General features: G+C 43.0%; 1 pseudogene; it reads right to left on the reverse strand.

Annotated features, from left to right (window-relative positions):
• Window positions 1–6,479: 6,479 nt before the first annotated feature.
• On the reverse strand, window positions 6,480–7,053 carry LOC100356739 (trimeric intracellular cation channel type B pseudogene; annotated as a pseudogene).
• Between the last annotated feature and the right edge of the window lie 5,838 nt (window positions 7,054–12,891).

Here is a 12,891-nt window from a genome sequence, read left to right on the forward strand (position 1 = left end):
AAATAAATTTTAAAAATACATCTTTTAAAAAAAACTATAACTCAGTATCTATAAGAATAAAAACTCAAGGATGTTTCTCAAAGCATTGTTTACAACAGTGAAAAGTTGGAGACAACTTAAATGCCCAACAATAGGGAGATGGTTAAATTATGGTTCTTGCACATTTGGAATGTTATATAGCTATTAAAAATCATGTTTTTAAAGAGTATTCAGTATCATGGTATATAAATTGAAAACAAAAAATACTATAAAGGGATGAATTTAATGGTATGTAAATGATATCAATAGAAAATTTTATGAGAAAAAAATTGATCAAACACATAAAAATATATATGAACAGAAAAAGGCTGAAAGAGAATATATTAAAATATTAATAGTATTCATCTATAGCAACTGCAGTTTTACACAATTTTAATAGCCTTCTTTGCAGCTTTCTCCCACAATATAAAAGACTGACATGTGATAAAATGAATATAAAATTTGCAAAATGTGTAAAGTAGAAAATGACTTAAATTCACAATGAATTTGTAAAGATCAGCCAAGACAAGACAAGAGCCATATTCTTTTCAAAGTGATGAGGGAAGCGGTTGTGGTTTTGGGTGGGGTGGGAGGTGGTGTACAACTCAGCGTTTGGGGAGAGGAAGGAAGAGCTGCTAACCAAGCCACTAAGTGGTTCTGATGTGGGGATGTGTAGGGAAAGGGTTGGTAAAGAGGTCTAGATAGACAGAAGGTACAATGTGTTGAGCTGCAGAACACAATGTGTATGTGTCTGTGCATGTAAGTTATAGATTCAGTCACTTGGGTACAACGTGGATTGGAGTATGTCTGAGAAGTAAATTCTTAGACATATAACCAATACACAGCACCCCAAGAATCACTCAGGAGAAAAACGCAAAAACCTGGAGAGAAACTGAGTATCCCAACTAAAAGCACAAGACTTAGTTTTATACTCAGTTCTATCCTTGATTAAAATTTCCACAAGTTGTACTCACAACTGACAGTTGCCATCATGTCTCTATTTCCCAATCAGTACACTAAAGAAAGTGGTACTTCTTGTTTTCTACTGACCTCAGAAAGTGTTATGGACTTAAAAGCAGCAAAAGTTTTCCATGCTGTAGAGGAGTGTGTGATATCATTGCCACCATCAAAAACACTTCCCAAACTTTTTCTAACTTAGAAATATTAAATTTGTACATATCTTACAATGTTTCCTATCATTAGTGGTCTTCAAACTAATTATATGGTGAAGAATAACGTTGAACTAGCCGCAACAAGAGCAAACACCATGTAGTCCTTAGCCTCTGTGTAGGTTATAATCTTGTGGAGACTTACATTTTCATCTTTATCTTTGAGCTGCATGAACATTGACTTCAGTCTGACTAATTTAATCACTGACCTGGAACATGCACCCATCTCCAGGCTTACTCATTCTGGAACATCAGCCCTCTTGCTTGTTCAACCAAACATACTCTTCCTTTGAGGGCTCTGTTGATTCCTTTTCGCACACCCATGATGACCTCCTCCTTCTAAGTATCTGAGCAGCACATGGTCTTTATTACAACTTTGTGATTTAGTTTTATGATGGTTTCTTAGTCTAGTGCATGCTATGAATTTACCTCTCTCTTCATGGTAACATTTTTTTTTTTTTGACAGGCAGAGTGGACAGTGAGAGAGAGAGACAGAGAGAAAGGTCTTCCTTTTTGCCGTTGGTTCACCCTCCAATGGCCGCCGCGGCCGGCACGTTGTGGCCAGCGCACCGCGCTGATCCGATGGCAGGAGCCAGGAGCCAGGTGCTTTTCCTGGTCTCCCATGGGGTGCAGGGCCCAAGCACCTGGGCCATCCTCCACTGCACTCCCTGGCCACAGCAGAGGGCTGGCCTGGAAGAGGGGCAACCGGGACAGAATCCGGCGCCCCAACTGGGACTAGAACCCGGTGTGCCGGCGCCGCTAGGCGGAGGATTAGCCTTGTGAGCCGCGGCGCCGGCCTCTGATTTAGTTTTATGATGGTTTCTTAGTCTAGTGCATGCTATGAATTTACCTCTCTCTTCATGGTAACATTTTTTGAGTCCTTACTAGATGCTAAGTCCTTTATGTTTAATAAGATTGAACACAGGATTATCCTCATTTAGAGATGAAAAAAACTAAAGCTCTATAATTTGCCAAGCATCATTTTAGAACCATGTGGCAATGTGCCCAGCTGTAAATCTGGGGTTTTATAACTGAAGATGAAGAGCAGATAACAAATTCAAGGACATCTAGTTACATTTATCAGAGATAGGAGAGAAATGTAAAATAATCATGTAATTAAAGGACAATTGTGGTAAGTTGTATGAAGTAGAAGGGATATATACAAATAGTTTATGTCAGGATTTTATAGTGGGAAGTCACAGAGAAAGGACCTGAAGTGTGTCTTCAAGGTGCTTTAATGTTTAAGTGCTATAGTGTTTAGTAAAAAATTGCCACGATCTTAGTGGCTTATAACAATAATCATTTATTATCTCACAACTGTCTACATTGGAAGTCTTACATAGTTTGTCTAAGTTCTCTGTTCAGTTCCAGAGGTTGAAATCAAAATATTCCACTAGACTGAGTTTTCTGGAGGAACTGGGAAAAAAAGATGTTCCGAACACCATTCTTCTTGCTGGCAGAATTTAGTACCTAGTAGCTGTGGGACTAAGATCCTGGTTTTGCTGCTGGTGGTCTGCCAGGGGCCAGTCTCAGTTCCCAGAGGTTGCCTACATTTTCTCCTTCCTCATCTCCTTCTCCTTCTCCAAGATTTTTATTTTATTCATTTGAAAGGCAGAGTTACAGAGAGAAGGAGAGCTTTAATTAGATCATGGTAGTAAAATCTATTATTTTCACAGTACTGAGGATTATGCAGAGTGTGTGCACCAGGGAGGGAAAATCTTGGGAAATATTTCTTTTCCACCTAAAGTGCTTTTGATGCTTGTCTAAATTTTACCTAAGGATTTAAACATGTTTTGCCCCAAAATAAATTTATTCTTAATTCCATTTGCATATGAGCTTTTTGAAGTATCCTTGTATTTCTTAAAAATTAAAAAAAAGGCTAACTTGAATGCTATCTGTATATTTCTAAATTATCCAAAAATAATTGATACAGGTAGTAGGTTCATGGTCCTGGTAGAAAAAAATCATATCACAGAATTTTAATGTTGTAACTGGATTTAAAATATGTATCTAATTTACTTGAAAGTCAGAGAGATACAGAGAGGGAGGGAGGGAGAGAGGGAGAGAGAGAGAGCGTGACATTAAGCTCCCACCTCCCAGTTCACTCCCCAAGTGCCTGCAATGGCTGGGGAGGCTCAGCCAGGGCAAACCTGAGTTAGGCACCCTATCTAGGTCTCCCATGCAAGGACCCCGTTACTTGACACATCATCTGCTGCCTCCCAGGGTGTGTCTTAACAGGAAGCTAGAATCAGGAACACAGCTGGAACTTGAATTCAGGCACTCTGATATGGTATGCAGGCATCCCAGGAGATGTCTTAAGGACTAGGTCAAATGCTTGCCCCCACTGGATTTTAGAACCACAAAAGAGGGGTCAGTGCAGGTAAAGCCACTGCCTGCAGTGCTGGAACCCCATATGGGCACCAGTGCAAGTCCTGGATGCTCTACACAAGATCCAGTTCACTGCTAATGGGCCTGGGAAAGCAGCAGAAGATGTCCCAAGTGCTTTGGCCCCTGCACCCATGTGGGAGATCCTAATGAAGCTCCTGGCTCCTGGCTTCGGCTTGATCCAGCCCTGGCTATTGCAGCCATTTTGTGGAGTGAACCAGTGGATGGAAGATCTCTCTCTCCTTTTCTCTCTGCCTCTGCCTGTCCTTCTCTGTAACTCTGACTTCCAAATAAATAAATAACTCTTTTTTAAGAAAAAAAAAACCATAAAATAAAGCAAGAAAATTTGACATTATTTCTTATTTATTTTTTATTTTGCCAATAAAAAACAGGTTTAATGTAATCATTCTTCATTCGAATGAACTACTATATGAGGTTTTGGTTTCCCTGTTTATTCTTGGTTAGCTGATCACTATTTTATGTCCAAGGATAATTTTTATTAGAGCCAAGAATTTTCATGTGAAAGTAATTACTTAAAATAAAATTAATTATATGGATATGTAAAAAAATAACATAATCACATGCAATCTAGTAAGAGACAGTATTTACTAGGAGACAGAATGAAAAATCCTAAATTGAGACAATACTTTTGGTTTAATCATTAAAAAATGATTAATATATTCAGATACTGTGATTAGAGAGAACATGTGAAATGTTGGCAATAATTTCTCCTACAGTTAAAACAAATGTGTTTTAAAGAGAAAGACAGAAAAAGCTAAATTCCTAAAATGAAAATTATAAAATAAAGCATGGGTAGAGGACTTTATTAAAAATAATATCCCTTGCTTTCTTTAAAAATTGCATTTTTAATTTAAAAATTTATTTGAAAGATGAAGTAACAGAGAAAGGGAATAACAGAGAGAGAGAGAGAGATCTTCCATCTGCTAACTTACTCCTCAAATGCCTGCAATAGCTGGGGCTGGGCCAGGCTGAAGCCATGAGCCAATAGCTTCATCCAGGTCTCCCATGTGAGCAGCAAGTACCCGAACACTTGGGTCATCTACAGCTGGGACGCCACAAAGGATGCCTGTGTCGCAGGCAGCTGCTTAACCTGTTGTGCCACAATGCCAGCCCTCCACAACAGTAATTTTTTAAAACAAAGATATGAAACAGACTTTATTTTTTAAAAAGTTTTTTTATTTATTTATTTGAAAGACAGAGTCACAGAAAGAGGTAGAGAGAGGGAGAGAGAGGTCTTCCATCCACTATTTCACTCCCCGACGGTCACAATGACCAGGGCAGGGCCAAGCCAAAGCCAGGAAACAGGAGTTTCTTCTGGGTCTCCCATATGGGTGCAGGAGTCCAAGCATTTGGGCCGTCTTCTACTGCTTTCCCATGTGTATTAGCAGGGAACCTGATCAGAAGTGGAGGCTTTAACCCACTGTGCCACAGCACCAGCCCCTGAAATAGACTTTAGGTTGAGATGCATGTTAATATTCTGAGCTCAGTGAACTACTAGAAATAAAACTAGGTCTTTTCCATTTAACTTGGGAAATAAGTATGTTTATATTTGAAATATGAACTAGCACTTTGTTTTCATTTATAATATAAAGTGTTTTAGGAAAAGTTTACTCAGTGTTCAAAATTAAATACAACTAAATTGTATTTAATTATACAATTATAATTAAATTATAAATTGCAATGTGAAGTCTACATCCTGCTGAATTTATACATGGAGTCAAATAAAAATGTGTATAAAATATTGAAAGTTTAAAAAAAAGTTTTATTTTGGGACAGGTGCTGCGCGTAGTGGGTAAAGCCACTGTCTGCAGTGCCGGCATCCCATATAGGTGCTGGTTCAAGTCCACTTCCAATCCAACTCCACTTCGATCCAGCTCTCTGCTATAGCCTGAGAAAGCAGTAGTAGATGGTCCAAGTCCTTGGGCCTCTGTACCCATATAGGAGACTGGAAGAAGCTCCTGGCTCCTGGCTTCAGATGGGCCCAGCTACAGTCATTGCAGCCATTTGGGGAGTGAACCAGCAGATGGAAGATGATTCTCTCTCTCCATCTGCCTTTCACTCTCTGTAAACTGCTTTCCAAATAAATAAGTTAATTTTAAAAACTTTCTGTTTGTCACCTGTATTCCTTATATATAATCTTTATTTCTTATCATTTACATAGAAATAGTATCACAATCTGATAAGGAGGTCAGAAAAATACATTTTGTCTTCTAAAACTCATCAAATAAATTTATACTCAGTCTTCTTTAACATTATCTGAAGGATCAGATAAAAAATTTAAAATAATTATTTATTTGTTTATTTTTATTTATTTGAAATGCAGAAAGACACACAGAGAGCTAGAGAGAGGGGTAAAGAAATGGAAGACAGAGCTCTCCTATCCCTGGTTCACTCTCCAAATACTGCAACTACCAGTGCCGGGCTGGGCAGAAGCCAGGAGCCCAGAATTCAATCCAGGCTTCCCACATGGGTGGCAAATATTTGAGCTACCACCTGCTATTTCCAGGGTGCACATTTAGTAGGAAGCCAGAATTGAAAGTAAACCTAGAACTTGAACCCAGGCACTAAGCGGCATCTTAGCTGCTGTACCAAACCCTGGCCCCTATCCACAAGTCTTTTATTAGTATTTATTTATTTATTTATTTGAAAGGCAGAATTAGAGAGAGAGATCTTCCATCTGCTGATTCATTCCCTAAATGGCCACAGCAGTCAGGAGCCAGGAGCCTCATCCCGGTCTCCCACGTAGTTAGGAGGGTCCAAAGACCTGGGCCATCCTCTGCCACTTTCCCAGGTACATTAACAGGGAGCTGCATCAAAAGTAGAGCAGCTGGGATCTGAACTGGCACCTATATAGGATGCTGGCATTGCAGGCTGCAGCTTAACCCATTACGCTACAACGCTGACTCCATAATCCACATGTTTTGAGGCTGATGAGCCAGTGCCACTGGAAGATGATTTTATTTCACTTTTCTTTTCACATGATGAAAACTGTTGCTGCCAGCCAAATAGCATCCCACTCAACATATCCTAAAAAGGAGTAGGAGTCAGAGCAGAAGTCTCTGTATGTACTCATCAGTTATCTTTGTGGTCACAAGAAAGATGGTATAAAGGAAACTAAGATTAGGCTTTGATATTGCCAGATGCTTGATACACTGGAATGTAAAGATAACTGACCTCAGTAGGATTATCCTGGACGAACAGGACATCTTCAGCTATTCATCACCTTCTGGTTTCCAATGTCCTTTTACCAACTGCTCAAAATTCATGATAATGGTATTACCTGCAACTCGAGGCCAGCCAATAGCTATCATGACTGTCCAGCCATCTTTGTAAAAGCTATTTTCCAAGTTCTGGTTTCTTTCTTCATTCCTGCAGTCAGGAGTTGAACACATAAGAATGAATAGTCTGGGGCCTGACGCTGTGGCGTAGTGGGAAAAGCCACTGCCTGCAGTGCTGACATCCCATATGGTGCTGGTTCAAGTTCCAGCTCCTCCCCTTCCGATCTAACTTTCTGCTATGGCCTGAGAGAGCAATGGAGGATAGCCCAAGGCCTTGGGCCCCTGCACCCACGTGTGAGACCCTGAAGAAGCTCCTAGCTTCGGATTGGCACAGCTTCGGGCCATTGAGGCCATCTGGGGAGTGAACCAGTGGATGGAAGACCTCTCTCTCTCTTTCTCTCTCTGCCTCTGCCTCTCTGTAACTCTGCCTTTCAAATAAATAAATAAATCTTTAAAAAAAGAAGAATGAATAGCTTTGGGAAACTAGGTCACAAAAAGTATTAGATTAAAGATGCCAGTAACAAAACTTATATTAGTGTGGTTTATAAGAAAACTCAAAGAAGCCTATTCAAGCAATATACAGGATAAAATTCTTCCACTAGGGTTGAACATTGTGGTACACCAAATTTAGCTGCCATGAGCAACATTTGCACACCTTATCAGAGTCACAGTTCAAGTTCCAGCTTTTCTACTTTTTTTAAAAGATTTATTTATTTGAAAGTTAGAATTACAGCGAAACACACACACACACACACACACACACGCACATCTACAACTTCACTCCCCATCTTCCATCTACTATTTCACTCCCCAGATTACTACAATGGAAATAGGAGCCAGGAGTTTCACCTGGGTCTTCCATGTGAATGGCAGGGCCCCAGACACATGAGCCATTCTTTGCTGCTTTCCTAGGCCATTAGCTGGTAGGTGAATTGGAAGTAGAGTGGCTGGGACATGAACCAGTGACCATATGGGATGCTGGCATCACAGGTATGGCATCACCCACTAGGCCACAATGTTGGCCCCCAGCTACTCTGCTGCTGATCCAGCTTCTGGCTAAAATGCCTGAGATGCAGTAGATAATGGTCTAAATTCTTGGGTTCCTGCCACCCATATAGGAGACCTGGATTGAGTTCCTTGTTTGTGGCTTTGGCCTGGCCCAGCTCTGGCTCTTGTGGCCATTTGGGGAGTAAATGAGTAGACAGAAGATATCTCTGTGTGTGTGTGTGTGTGTGTGCATGCCCAGTCATGTGCATGTGACTCTATCACTCTACCATTCAAATAAATAAATATTAAAAAAAATTCCTTGGCCAAAGCAGTGGAATACAGCAGTAAACCAGCTTGGAATAAGATTTCTCCATGCCACTCTTGTTACTGCCAGATGATGCTTCAGTACCACCATGGATGCTAGATAGTGGGCAATGTAAAAAAAAAAAAAGGAACACGATGTGCAGGAAAATGCCAGGGTCAGCTCATCTCAGAGAGTCAATGAGGGGGCCAGCAGTGCTATGGTGCAGTGGGTTAGTGCCTGAAGCGCTGGCATCCCATATGGGCACCGGTTCAAGACCTGGCTGCTCCACTTCTGATCCAGCTCTCTGCTATGGCCTGGGAAAGCAGTAGAAGATGGCCCAAGTCCTTGGGCCCCTGCATTTGTGTGGGAGACCTGGAAGAAGCTCCTGGCTCCTGGCTTCAGATCAGCGCAGCTCCAGCCATTGCGGCCACCTGGGGAGTGAACCAGAGGATGGAAGACCTCTCTCTCTCTCTCTCTGCCTCTCCTCTCTCTGTGTAACTCTGACTTTCAAATAAATAAATCTTAAAAAAAAAAAAAAACAGAGAGTCAATGAGGACAATTGGTGGATGAAGTGTCACCACCCTGTCTTAATTTCTAATTTTAAAAGATTTATTTTATTTATTTAAAAGAGAGAAACAGAGATTGAGGAAGAGACAGGGAGAGATCTTTTGTCCACAGGTTTACTCCCTAAATGGTTGCAACAGCTAGGAGTGACCAGGCTAAAGCCAGGAGCTTGGAACTCATCTGAGTCTCCTACATGGTGGCAGAGGCCCAAGTACTTTGGACTCCTTCTGCTGATTTCCTAAGCACATTAGCAGGGAGCTGGATCAGAGAAGAAGAAGCCAGAAGTCCAATTGGCGCTTTCATATATGATGTTAGCATTGGAGGTGGCAGCTTAACCTGCTGTGCTACAACACTGGGCCCCAGTTCGTTTTTTTTGTTTTTTGTTTTTTTTTTTTTGTTTTTTTTTTTGACAGGCAGAGTGGACAGTGAGAGAGAGAGACAGAGAGAAAGGTCTTCCTTTGCCGTTGGTTCACCCTCCAATGGCCGCCGTGGTTGGCGCGCTGTGGCCGGCGCACCACGCTGATCCAATGGCAGGAGCCAGGTGCTTCTCCTGGTCTCCCATGGGGTGCAGGGCCCAAGCACTTGGGCCATCCATCCTCCACTGCACTCCCTGGCCACAGCAGAGAGCTGGCCTGGAAGAGGGGCAACCGGGACAGAATCCGGCGCCCTGACCAGGACTAGAACCCGGGGTGCCGGCGCCGCAAGGTGGAGGATTAGCCTAGTGAGCCACGGCACCGGCCCTGGGCCCCAGTTCTTAACAATGTTATCTTGGAGCATGTATTATAGATGGAACATCTAATAGGACCATGCATGCATTAGGACTTGCAGTCTCACTTTATATTCAGATCTGTCTTCTGCCACCTGCCTTTGCTGGGTTTTCAGCCGCTTGCTCCCCTGTCCTCTGGCCCCCTGACCCTGCCCAGCCTCCTCCATGCTGCCCTCCTCACTGATCACTGTTGCCTTCTGCCCTCCACACCTTGTTCAGGGTCCAATGTGTACTCCCTATGGTGTCTAGGGGTGAGGCATGGGGTTGGCCATTCCTGGTCAGGGCTAACAATACAACAGCATGCTTGATGGAGGACTTGGTGGGGGGTGGGGCAGGAAGCGTTTTACCTATTCTCAATCCAGTTATTGACTGACACCAGTGGAAACTATAACACCTTTAGAGGTCACCCATCTACTGTGCAGGAGGCAGGCCTGTGGGAAGTGGAGAAGTCTAATGTGGCTTCCTTCCCCCTTGCTGGGGAACAGAGAGAGAGGAACCCTGGGAGCCAGTGGGTTTCATGGGCCTATAAGTTCCTGTAAGGGTCTACACTTAACAAAAAATATCCCCCTGCCCAGGGTGTATGACAATAACTAGCAAATAAAAAATACCATGATGGGGGCTGCTGGTGCTGTGGCATAGTGGGTAAAGCCTCTGCCTGCAGTGCCAAAATCCCATATGGGCATCAGTTCAAGTCCCAGCTGCTCCACTTCCAATCCAGCTCTGCTATAGCCTGGGAAACCAGTGGAAGATGTCCCAAGTCCTTGGGCCCCTGCACCTATGCGGGAGACCTGGAGGAGGCCCCTGGCTCCTGGCTTCAGATCGGTGCAGTTCTGGCCATTGTGGCCAACTGAGGAGTGAACTAGTGGATGGAAGACCTCTGTCTCTCTCTCTCTCTGCCTCTCCTTCTCTCTCTGTGTAACTCTGACTTCCAAATAAATAAATAAATCTTAAAGAAAAAAATACCATGACAAGTAGGGAGAGACCAGTGAGGAAATAAAGAAGCTTTTACATTTTAGTATCTTTTCAGTCTTTTCCTGCATTTTGAACAAGGGACACATTTGTTCATTTTGCATTGGTCCCTACAAATTGAGTAGCTGATGCTCTGTGTAATCTTAGACAAACTGCAGAGTCTTGTTTTCCTCATCTGTAAAACAGATGATAAAATAGTTTTTGCTGCATACACCTTAATCTAAATAAGGGATTATCCCAGTGCCTAGAATTTAGAAAGTACCAAATAAATATTAGCTTACAATGGAGCAATACATAAGTCAAATGACAATAGACATAAAAGCACTAAGAAAAAGTGAAGATACTATGAGAAGGAAAAGTCCAGGATCTGGCAACAGGCACATCAGAAATGGAATATATATTACTAGACAAAACCAGCTTTAAAACTGCACAGGAACACACATAGTTTAATCTCTTGGCAAAACATGGGCCCTTGGGAAATATTTTCAGTATATTTGAGGATCTTTTGCCTAGAAGCATTAATGAGAATGTTTACCTCAGAAAGGAGACGCTTGTGCAAAAGAGAACTTGAGGTGAAGAAGACACTAAAGATGTCCTGCACAAAGCACGCCATGAGAGAAGTGGTTGATTTGGTCTCACTTCCAAAATGTAAAATGTACATACTTTTGCATTTTCACTTCACTTATAGGCATCTGTCCTAGATAAGTACAACAGAGAAAAATACAATGATGTTCACACAGATTTTTTTTTCAGGTTTGTCAATTTTGTTGATCTTTTCAAAGAGTCAACTTAAAATTTTTTATTTATTTGAAATGTAGAAAGATGGGGAGAGATGGTAGGGAGAGAAAGAGAGAGAGAGAGAATCTTACATCCTCTGGTTTGCTCCCAAATGCCCAAGATAACCCAGCTGGGCCAGGCAGAAGCCAGGAGCCCCTTATTCTACCTGGGTCTCCCATGTGGGTGAAAGGAACCCTAGGTACTTGAGCCATCACCTGCTGCCTTCAGGAATCGGGAACCAGATGCTCCTATAGCAGATGCCAGCTTCCAAGTGACGCCTAAATCACGTAACAAATGCCAGCTCCCAGAATTTTATTTATTTATTTATTTATTTATTTATTTATTTATTTATTTTGACAGAGTGGACAGTGAGAGAGAGAGACAGAGAGAAAGGTCTTCCTTTGCCGTTGGTTCACCCTCCCATGGCCGCCTCGGCCAGCGCACCACGCTGATCCGATGGCAGGAGCCAGGTGCTTCTCCTGGTCTCCCATGGAGTGCAGGGCCCAAGGACTTGGGCCATCCTCCACTGCACTCCCTGGCCACAGCAGAGAGCTGGCCTGGAAGAGGAGCAACCGGGACAGAATCCGGCGCCCCGACCGGGACTAGAACCCGGTGTGCCAGCGCTGCAAGGTGGAGGATTAGCCTAGTGAGCTGCGGCGCCGGCCCAGAATTATATTTTAACAGCAAAAAATAAAATGTAACCTAAGTCCATTAGCTGGAAATGGGTCATATAAATTGCTTTATTTGGGCTGGCGCTGTGGCGTAGCAGGTGCTGGCATCCAATATGGGTGCCAATTTGAGTCCCCGCTGCTCTACTTCCTAACCAGCTCTCTGCTAACAGCCTAGGAAAGCAGCTGAAGGTGGCCTAGTGCTTGTGCCCCTGCACCCACATGGGACACCTGAAAGAAGCTCCTGGCTCCTGGCACAGCTCTAACCGTTGCAGCCATCTGGGGAGTGAACCAGCGGATGGAAGACTTCTCTGTAAACTCTGCCTCTCAAATACATAAATAAATGTTTTAAAAAGATAAATTGCTTTATTCCATGACATGGAATACATCACAGTCATTAAAAAGGAGGTTGATTTATGTGCACCAACAAAGAAAGATAATCAAGGAATTACATAATTAAGGAGAAAAATACCTAGCTGCATGCAAATGTTTAATCTCATTGACTTACAAAATATACATGTAGGGTGCTATGGTGTAGCAGGTGACGCCGCCTCCTGCAGTGCTGGCATCCCATATGGGGGCCGGTTCCAGTCCCGGCTGCTCCTCTTCTGATCCAGCTCTCTGCTATGGCCGGGAAAGTAGTGGAAGATGGCCCAGGTGCTTGGGCCCCTTCACCCGCATGGGAGACCCGAAGGAAGCTCCTGGCTCCTGGCTTCGGATCAGCGCAGGTCCAGCGGTGGAAGACCTCCCCCTCCCCTTCCCCCTCCTCTCCCCCTCCCCCTGCCCTCCCCCTCCCCTCCCCTCTCCTCTCTGTGTAACTCTGAGTTTCAAATAAATAAATAAGAATAAAAAAAACCAAAATGTACAATGCATAAAGGTCTAGAAGGTTACACATGGGATGTTAGCAGCGAGTACGTGTGAGAGCAGTGGGTGGAGTCTGTATAAATCAATGGGAGACTCGCGTTTCTAGGCGCACTTCTGTTGT

The sequence above is a fragment of the Oryctolagus cuniculus genome, chromosome 15 (assembly GCF_051225735.1).
Source record: "Oryctolagus cuniculus isolate XC-2025 breed Fujian yellow rabbit chromosome 15, ASM5122573v1, whole genome shotgun sequence".
NCBI lineage: Eukaryota > Metazoa > Chordata > Mammalia > Lagomorpha > Leporidae > Oryctolagus > Oryctolagus cuniculus.